Source organism: Megalops cyprinoides, chromosome 2 (assembly GCF_013368585.1).
Source record: "Megalops cyprinoides isolate fMegCyp1 chromosome 2, fMegCyp1.pri, whole genome shotgun sequence".
Taxonomy (NCBI): Eukaryota; Metazoa; Chordata; class Actinopteri; order Elopiformes; family Megalopidae; genus Megalops; species Megalops cyprinoides.
The window spans coordinates 3,361,561-3,370,205 of NC_050584.1; the positions used below are offsets into that span (position 1 = coordinate 3,361,561).

At 40.4% G+C, this 8,645-nt stretch overlaps 1 long non-coding RNA gene across 1 annotated transcript; it reads right to left on the minus strand.

Moving 5' to 3' along the window:
* Positions 1-442: 442 nt before the first annotated feature.
* On the minus strand, positions 443-2,179 carry LOC118769279. Its single transcript, XR_005004476.1, has 3 exons — positions 2,122-2,179; positions 1,204-1,389; positions 443-520 (listed from the first exon to the last, which is right to left on the minus strand). It is a non-coding gene; the product is annotated as an uncharacterized LOC118769279 (long non-coding RNA).
* Between the last annotated feature and the right edge of the window lie 6,466 nt (positions 2,180-8,645).

Genomic DNA, 8,645 nt, shown 5'->3' on the forward strand with positions numbered 1-8,645 from the left:
CACTCCTGCCAGTCTGTATGGGGTGACGATTTTGTCAAAGGTCACTGCGTCCCCAAGAGCTCCGGCATCATGGATGAGGAATTTTCAATGCACTTTATTATGAAAAATATATAATGAGACCTGATGAAAATGTTTGGAAATTTGGAACTGCCTGCCATAGGACAGCCAGCTTTGTGATCAATGTGAAAAAAATGTTTAGTTAAACAACCCAAATTTTATTGTTTTAGACACAAACTTCTGCTTTTTACAGAAAAACATTGGTTGAGTAGCATTCGAGTGGCAGAACAAAGAACTACTCAATATATGTATGGAAAAACCCCTGTGGCAACAGTGATTTGGTAATTTTGGAAGTTTTTTTATGTGGTCTTACCAGTCAAAGGGTCAGAGGTCATGTCGCAGTACACCTCAAAGTGGGAGACTCCGTGTCCCACCCCATCTGGATCGATGACATAGCGGCCTGAATGGATTATACCAGTGTCCTTTAAAGCAGCACAGGACTCCAGGACTGGTTTACTGTACTCTGCAGGACAAAGATATGAAATACACTTAAAAATAATTCATATTTTAATTTAGTTATGGACATTGCCTGGGCTACAACATTGTAGTTCAAACAGCCACAGCAAATTGCACTGGGACCTTAAATTAATTATCATGAATCATGTTGTTTTTATTTTATTTGATAAAGGATTGTATAAAGCACTTTAAATACAGTTGAATAACTTAGCTAAAGACTTTTCTAAATTAATTATGAGAATAACATTGTTCAAATATAAACATACACTTAACCCTTTATTTGGAACTGCACTTTGAAGAATCAACCACTTACAAAAATAAATTCGTCCAGCACAAATGTGGTTATAATAAATTAGGTGCCCCTTATTTCATAATGCGTCAGTTTACAGTGATGATGCTACAGAATGATATGCTACAAGTATCATCATAAATACTATAGTGTATTCCTATATTGGTTGTATTGGTTGTATTAAAATGTGCTTTGTAATAAGAATACAAAGTATAAGAGTCTCAGTATATCTTTTAATTTGGACTTTGAATATCATCCATGAATATCATCCATTATAGTGACACTCATATTACATTCTCATCATCAACCCCATTTTGCTTCAGTCAAACAAAAATCAATATTCCCCTTCATAGTCCCTTTTTGGATGTTATTTGATTCTTTTTTTGGGTCCATGGTCTTACTGTGCCCCCTGCATCTCAGTGATCCGATTGTGTGGAAGGCCATCTCCAAGGGAGCATCTCGTGTGTCTCCAAACCTCACCTCCCTCACTGGAAGTAAGGCCATGTCCAAAAGGAAGCCTTCATCTGACCGCCATACCTCGTCATTGGCGTCACAGTTACAAGTTGACAGTCCAAGGTCACAGTCACCTTCAAAAGCACAGGTTTGGAGTAGCAATATAAAACTGTCAACTTCACAGCTTGAATCTCTTTTTCCCAGCTAGCCATTACAGAAACATTTCAAAGTGCCAGTTTCAAGATGTAGCCTACTGGTAGGTATAGTTATCTGCTTTTTGTGTAATCCCCTGTAAATTCTTGAGTGTGTGTGTATGTATGCATGTAGCACCTATCAGTAAGAGAATTCTAATACAGTGCGGTATAACTCTACATGTAAGTTCTACAAGTGCAACATGACAATGTAAATGTAATGCTATATGTACTCATCTTGTATGTCACTCTGGATAAAAGCACCTGCTAAAAGTGCCAAAATGTAAATGTAACTCAGTTCATCATTTATATATCATACATAACACATAGTTACAGACAGTGTGATGTAAGTTTGTTGCCCTCAAGTCCCAAGAATAACTTCACAGCAGAAAGAAAGAAGTGGTCATGTTTTTTGTAGATTGTGCTCATCAGCAGAGACAGTAAAATGAGGGCAGCATCTAATGTGTAGCATATATGGTCCAAAAGAGAAGAGAGGCAAAGGGAACCTCATGACTTAATGCATTATACTTAAATTCAAGTAACTAGCAATCACAATTGAAGATTTAAAATGCATCCTGATCTCAACAAATTCAATGTGATAATCTGAGGCCTGAATGTAAATCTAAACTGTGCCAGTTTTTATCCAGGATGTCTTTGTTCAGCAGGTGCAGTCACCTCTTTCTCCACAAGCACATCTTCTGCTTCCTGTAGCAGCTCCACCCCAGGAGTCCACCCTTTGCCCATCCCAGGAAGTCCACCAACCCCACTGCGCACCCAGGAAGCGAGTGTGCCGACACTCCAGCTGTATACAAGACAGCATATACTATTTCCCACAATCCTCTCATCAGCGGAGGCACATAAATCACATATCACAGCTCCCCATATTGTATTGCTCAAGTGTCAAGCTGTCAAATTACATTATATTAATTACAAGTGCACAACCCTCATGTTCTGACTTAGAGTCAGGCAGCTCACTAGGGCTTACACAGCACCTTAAAACTGAATGGTTAATGTATACATACACTTACTTTAACTTTCTGAGAGCACCAGAGTGAGGCATGGATCAATGCCCTGAGCTGCTGCAGTGATGCATGCTGGTACACAAACTCCCTGGAATAGCAGCCTGCCTCCTCACATGGCCCCACTCGAACCCGCGACTCTGAGTCATGGCTCACCACCGTCACACCTGGGGAGCCAATGGCAGACTCACACAGAGGTACTGCATACAACCTCCTTCTCAGACACAAGCAGCAAACCCGCTAACACAAAACATTCTCACATGCGATTTGGTAGGATTGTCACATTACTACAAATTCAGACCTATTTTTCAAGGTTTTAAACCATCACACACATTCCTATCAGATTACATAGTTAATTAGAAATAATACAAGAATAATCATACACAGTACATAACTGATTCATGGTCCTGCTGTAATATAATTGGAGATCTAGGACAGGAAGTTCAGAATGTGTAATTATCTTGGTGGGGGTGTAGAGGTTTGTATGAGTTGCCATAGCTCTTTCTTGCATGTCATGCAAGAAAAATGCAAAGTAGCCACTCAATTGGGACTTAAAGAGAATAATAAACTTAATAAGAACATACGATCATAAGACATTTAATAACAAGGATGACCAGTACATACAGTGGAGGAAATACAATAATAAGAACAAAAATGTTTATAAACAAATAGTTTTGCCATTTTGCCTGCAGTCTACAGTATATCCAGCAGTATGCAGCAGTTTTCGCACATGAACTCCGGACAAATTTGTGGAGAATCAGGTCTGGAAATTGGCTGGAATTTCCCTTTCACACATGTAGCACACAACAGGAGATTGTCTGTGACAGATGTGTTCTCACATTTTGGAAATATTCCGGTTGGTTTGGGCGCGGGGCGGCGCCTAGGTAGAGCGTCCAGGAGACAGGACATGACGCAAAAAGTACGCTGCAGAAATGACGAGTTCACAAAAAGTATTCTAGAGTTTAAGTATTTTCAGGTTTTTTCTTTTCGGTGTCTTACCTTTTGGTGGTACGGGCACATAATGTGGCACACAGGAGGAGAAGGTGAACATAGCTATTGTAGCCTACTTTTGGGTAGCCTATAAAAAATATCACACATAGCCATCCAAATGATGCTACCGGTACACATAATTTATTATTAATTATTAGGGGTGCAGCGGATCACAAAACTCACGGTTTGGATCGTATCATGGTTTCTGAGTCACGGATCGGATCATTTTTCGGATCAGCGAAAAAAAGGACACAAATATAACTTTGCTTTCCATTTATTACTTAAAGAACACTTAAAGCAAGGAACTTTTGCCCATGGTCTGAAATGAAAACAACATTCAAGCTGTCCAATAAAATCTTAAAATAAAATATTCAATACTGAACTGTTGAGTGCTTGTTCTGCTGTTCTTAGGCTGTATCCGAAATCGCTCCCTATTCACTATATAGTGCATATATATACATTTTACACTTGATCGTTGGACTTAACTGCCAGCTAGCTAGCTAACGTTAGTTTCAACTAATTTGAACAGATGAAGCTGGGTGCTAGTTCTTTATGTTAACTAGTAATAGCTAGGTAGGTAGCGGTATTATCTAGCTAGCAGGTTAATGTAAGTTGCAACTAGCTAGTCACTTAGCTAGCTAGCTGGCACAGTTAGACACAAAGATATTCATACAAATGTTCGAATAAACTTGTAAACATAAAACTATATCCAGAAAATGATTATATTTATTGTAAGACTGTGAGTGAGTGACCAAGTGAGCAATTTCAGAAGCAGCCTTTATCTTCTCAATGCTTCTGCTAAGTAAGGTTGCTGGTTTTTAAAATGGCGCTTGTATCTTTTCACTGCAACTCTGCATCGAGATTTAGGGAATTATTACTTTAAAAAGTAACAGCGGCAGTAAAACTGTAACTGGGGGGGGGGGGGGGTTCGCATGGATCACGGATCAACTACGGTCCGTTACACCACTATTAATTATACATTTATTATAACAGGAAGGTAAGTTTTTCTTGTTCGCTATGTAATGTTAGGTCACCAGTTCACCTATCTCATACCTATCACTATTAGCTACAGCTTAGCTAGCTACGAACCAGATAATAAACTACAAACCAGTGTTATTAATCATCGTAAGAAACTAGTTTTGGCAGTATAGTTATAGCTAACTATCTCTTTAACGATCATTGGACTCAAAATAACATGTATTTGGACGTATCCGCAATATCAACAAAAGAGTGGAAGGAAATATACAGGCAAGCAGAACAGAGTACGAAGCAGATGTGTTATTCTAACGGTTTCGCTTCAGTCGCATGATATAAACGTCATCAACACGCCCACTCGCTCGCTGTGAACTCTCCGGCAAATTACCTGCTCTATTCACACACGGGCTCACTCCGACATGAGACGGACGTTGTACTAGGGAGCTGGCAGAACGAAGTCCGTCTCATGTCCAGTCCTACTGATTCGGACATTTGCGTTCTCACATACAGCTCCTTCGGCTAATGGCTAGATAATTCCAGCTTTCAGTGCATGTCTGAAAGGAGCTTGTGAAGCCTGCTTCTGAACAGGGAGTCTTTGCTTCCACTGTGAATCCTGGTAAGCTGTTCTGTGCATTAATAACATACTACATAATAATAACACAATATGAATGCTTTCTAGTGGAATGTACACTACATCTGCTTTTTACCTATAGAACTCGTAACACATGCTAATACGGCACATACTAAACATGAATCAGTAAGACTATTCTAGCAACAAGTATTTTTTACACTTTCTACATGTACATGTGGTAAATAACTACAATAAGATGCCTTTAATTCTTTATTAAAGGATCAATCTTTAGTCAATTTGTTGACAGCATGTGTTGTCATGCATTAAAGAACTCACCAGTTTGCATCCCTAGAAAGCACACTCAAGTAGGGTAGTTTGTAACTGTAAGTAATCAGTGTGAATCAACTGTTGTGTCTGCTTAGGAAATTAATAAAAATAAATCAATGAATAAATGAATAAATGCAGCAGACATACCGGCTCCTGGGTGGGAGTCCATGTCACAGTGGACAGGGAATGGCTTTTGCCCCTGCCCAGCCCCATCAGGGTCAATGATGTATGTCCCAGACTCATGGACTCCAGAGTCCCTCAGTACTGAGCAGGACTCTGCAACTGTGTAACACACACACACAAACACACAGAGTTACGGCAGCAGCACGGCACCAATGTGTGTCAGGTAATTAAATCATCACCACAGGGTAGCTTAAGGAAAACCACTGAACGAGTAACATTATCCCCAGTAGAATAAATAGGTTCCAGACTTCTTGTAAATAACAAGTATTAAGCATACCCTGTTACATGTAATTTTAAGATATGCAGTTATCCATTAAATACCAAAGCTAGCTTATCAGCATACATTGTTATATAAAAAAGGGTAAATCAACACAACTGTTGAAGAAGCCAAAGTAATCAAGTTCTATTGAAGTGAGGCTATATGGGAAAGAATTTTGTTATACTCCTCACCCTTACATCTTACAGATCTCAGGGGCCGCAGTGTGGCATAATTAAGGAGCAGGACTCGTAACCGAAAGGTTGCCAGTATGATTCCCCATGGGGGCACTGCTGCCGTACCCTTGGGCAAGCTAATTAACCCACAATTTCCTCAGTAAATATCTAGCTGTATAAATGGATAACATTGTAAAAACTTGTAATTGATTAAGTCGCTCTAGATAAGAGTGTCTGCTAAAGGCCAGTAATGTAATGCAATCATAACTCAGCCTTAGACTAAAATACAAACATGTCCTGAATTAGCTTGTGAGAGAGTTTCTCCTGCACGCTCTCCTCTCACCTTGGCAGTGGACAGCGGCTCGCTCAGCAGAGCTGCATGCCCCTTCCCTCCTGATCTCACACTGGTCTAGCGATCGCTCATCACCACGGCACTTCACAAATGACACAGACACCGGCAAGTCACCCACATTCTCCAGGATCCTGAAACTCCCAGCAGGAATCCAGTCAAGGAAATAGTCATGTTGTCAAGAAAGGTTTAACACTGAGAGATGGTCATCTCACACAAACTCTGCTTGAAGGCAACTTTTTACTCTTCCCCATGTGTGGTGTATATTCTCTGAAGCTTTGATGAATTAACATTTTTTTAGGCCATGCTGTATTGAAATTGGTAAGTCATCATACAGTCATTAATAGAAGATCACATAGAATCAATTGTTCTGTTTATAACCATGATTATATTCTGTATGATCAAAGAGAGAGCAGATTACAGTCTAGTTCCTGATACTGTGGTAAAGTGGTTATCTTTTCATTTTACTTATGAAGTAAGATTATGGCAGTGTTATTGTAACTGACCTATGATCACAGGGGCAATATGTAATTGAACATGATTGATTAAAGAGGTCAGAGGCGAGTGGTTTTGGAATTACCTTGCAGAGACTGCAGTTCCCATGAAGCCAAGCTGGCGACAGACCACCAAGGCCTCATTGTTTCCCCAATGCTTAGCACACACTCCACCCTTGACCCCCTCTATATCCACTTCCACTAGTCCTCCAAACTGGTTCATACCACCTCTCAGTTGAACATGCCCAGTTAGTGCTGAGGAGATAAGAAACAGAAAATGACACTAAAATGACACTCGCTTTGACTTGCACATAATTTTGCCACATATGAGCAAGGTTGTTGGGTCTCTCCTACAGGCAACACTGAGTGGATTCCTTAGAATGATGTGTATCCACAAACCAAGTTAAAACCAAGAATTTTGTGTTTTCTGTTGGAGGGCAAAGCCACTTTGGAGGACAGAATATGTTCCACTGGGAGAAAGTAATTAACTATTAGTGCATCTGGTGACTTTGAGGGCTACGAATTCCTTATTCACAAATTTGTTACAGTCTGTGAACCCTCACTGGCGTATCAGAGAGGAATGGATATACCTGCTGGTGATTTAACAGTGTGAAAGTGGGCAGAGAACCCATCTAGCTCCACGGAGGAGTCAGACCTCATCTGGACAGTCATAGTGTTGGATGACGATCTGAGTGGGGGTGGCAAATCTGAGCCACAAAACCTAAGGCAGGGACAAAAGAAAAACTGTGTCAGAGGCAGAATGATCCCTGTGATTTTGTCAGTTTTATAGATGTTACCTCTACGCTTTGTAACAACAGAATATTCTGAATGATATTCTAATTTCTGAATGAAATTCTGGAGGGGGGTACCTAGGGGGATACTTGTACCTGCCCATCTCCTGTTTCTCTGAAGCCTGGCCATCAAACACAGTGATATAATCATATTGGCAGCCCCTATGCTCCTCCAGAACCATGGAGTGAAAGGTAAGCTGGACCAGGTGACCTTGGGGGGTGGAAATGACCCAGATGCAGTCCATGTTGCTGAGGTAGGCCTGGGGAAAGCCTGGACTCTGGAACTCCCCCTCTTCTCCCTCCAGTAAACCTCCACAGCTCACTGGGACGACAAACAACTCGTCAGAGCCAGACTTTCCATGATACAATCAGTCACTGGCTATCTGATGTAAATAAAGCCATGCAGACTACACATTATAGCTGTGCGTAAAATGTTTCAATAAAGAAAAAGGTAATATTTTGTAAATTTCAATTTTCAAGTATGTTAGGAGAGAAAATACACCACTAACCACCTCAGAATATGTAAATCTATAAAACTTGGATGGTCTACAGGAGAACAGCACCAGTGGGTCAGACAGAGGAATATTCAGCAATTTTTAAAATATTTTTATAATGAACACATAAAAAGAGCTTCCCTGTGGTAATCCTGACCCACATCTGAAAGATGAAATGCTGCTTACTTGTGGTTGTTGTTTCAGGTGTTCGTCTTGTACTTCCAATGGTAAAATCCAGTAAAGGTAATGTCGTAGTGGTGGCCATCAGTTCACTTGTGGTCTTCAATGATTTATTGTGTTGTAACTGTGTAGTTGTGGTTTGAGGTATGTTTTGGCTATGTTCCTCTGACAAATAAGTGGACCTAATTGTGGCAGTAGTTTCAGTATGGCGCATTGCTCCCTGTACATTATCCATTGTCATATGCCATGTTGGTCCTGGAGTATGTGCAACGCTGCCCTGTGCTGGAGTAACAAATGAGGGAATGTAACCCTCATTAGCAAAGGTTGCATGGTAAAGATTTGGGGTCACTCTCTGTGTTTGAATGAGCTTTAATGGTGAGTGTGTGGCACTGGA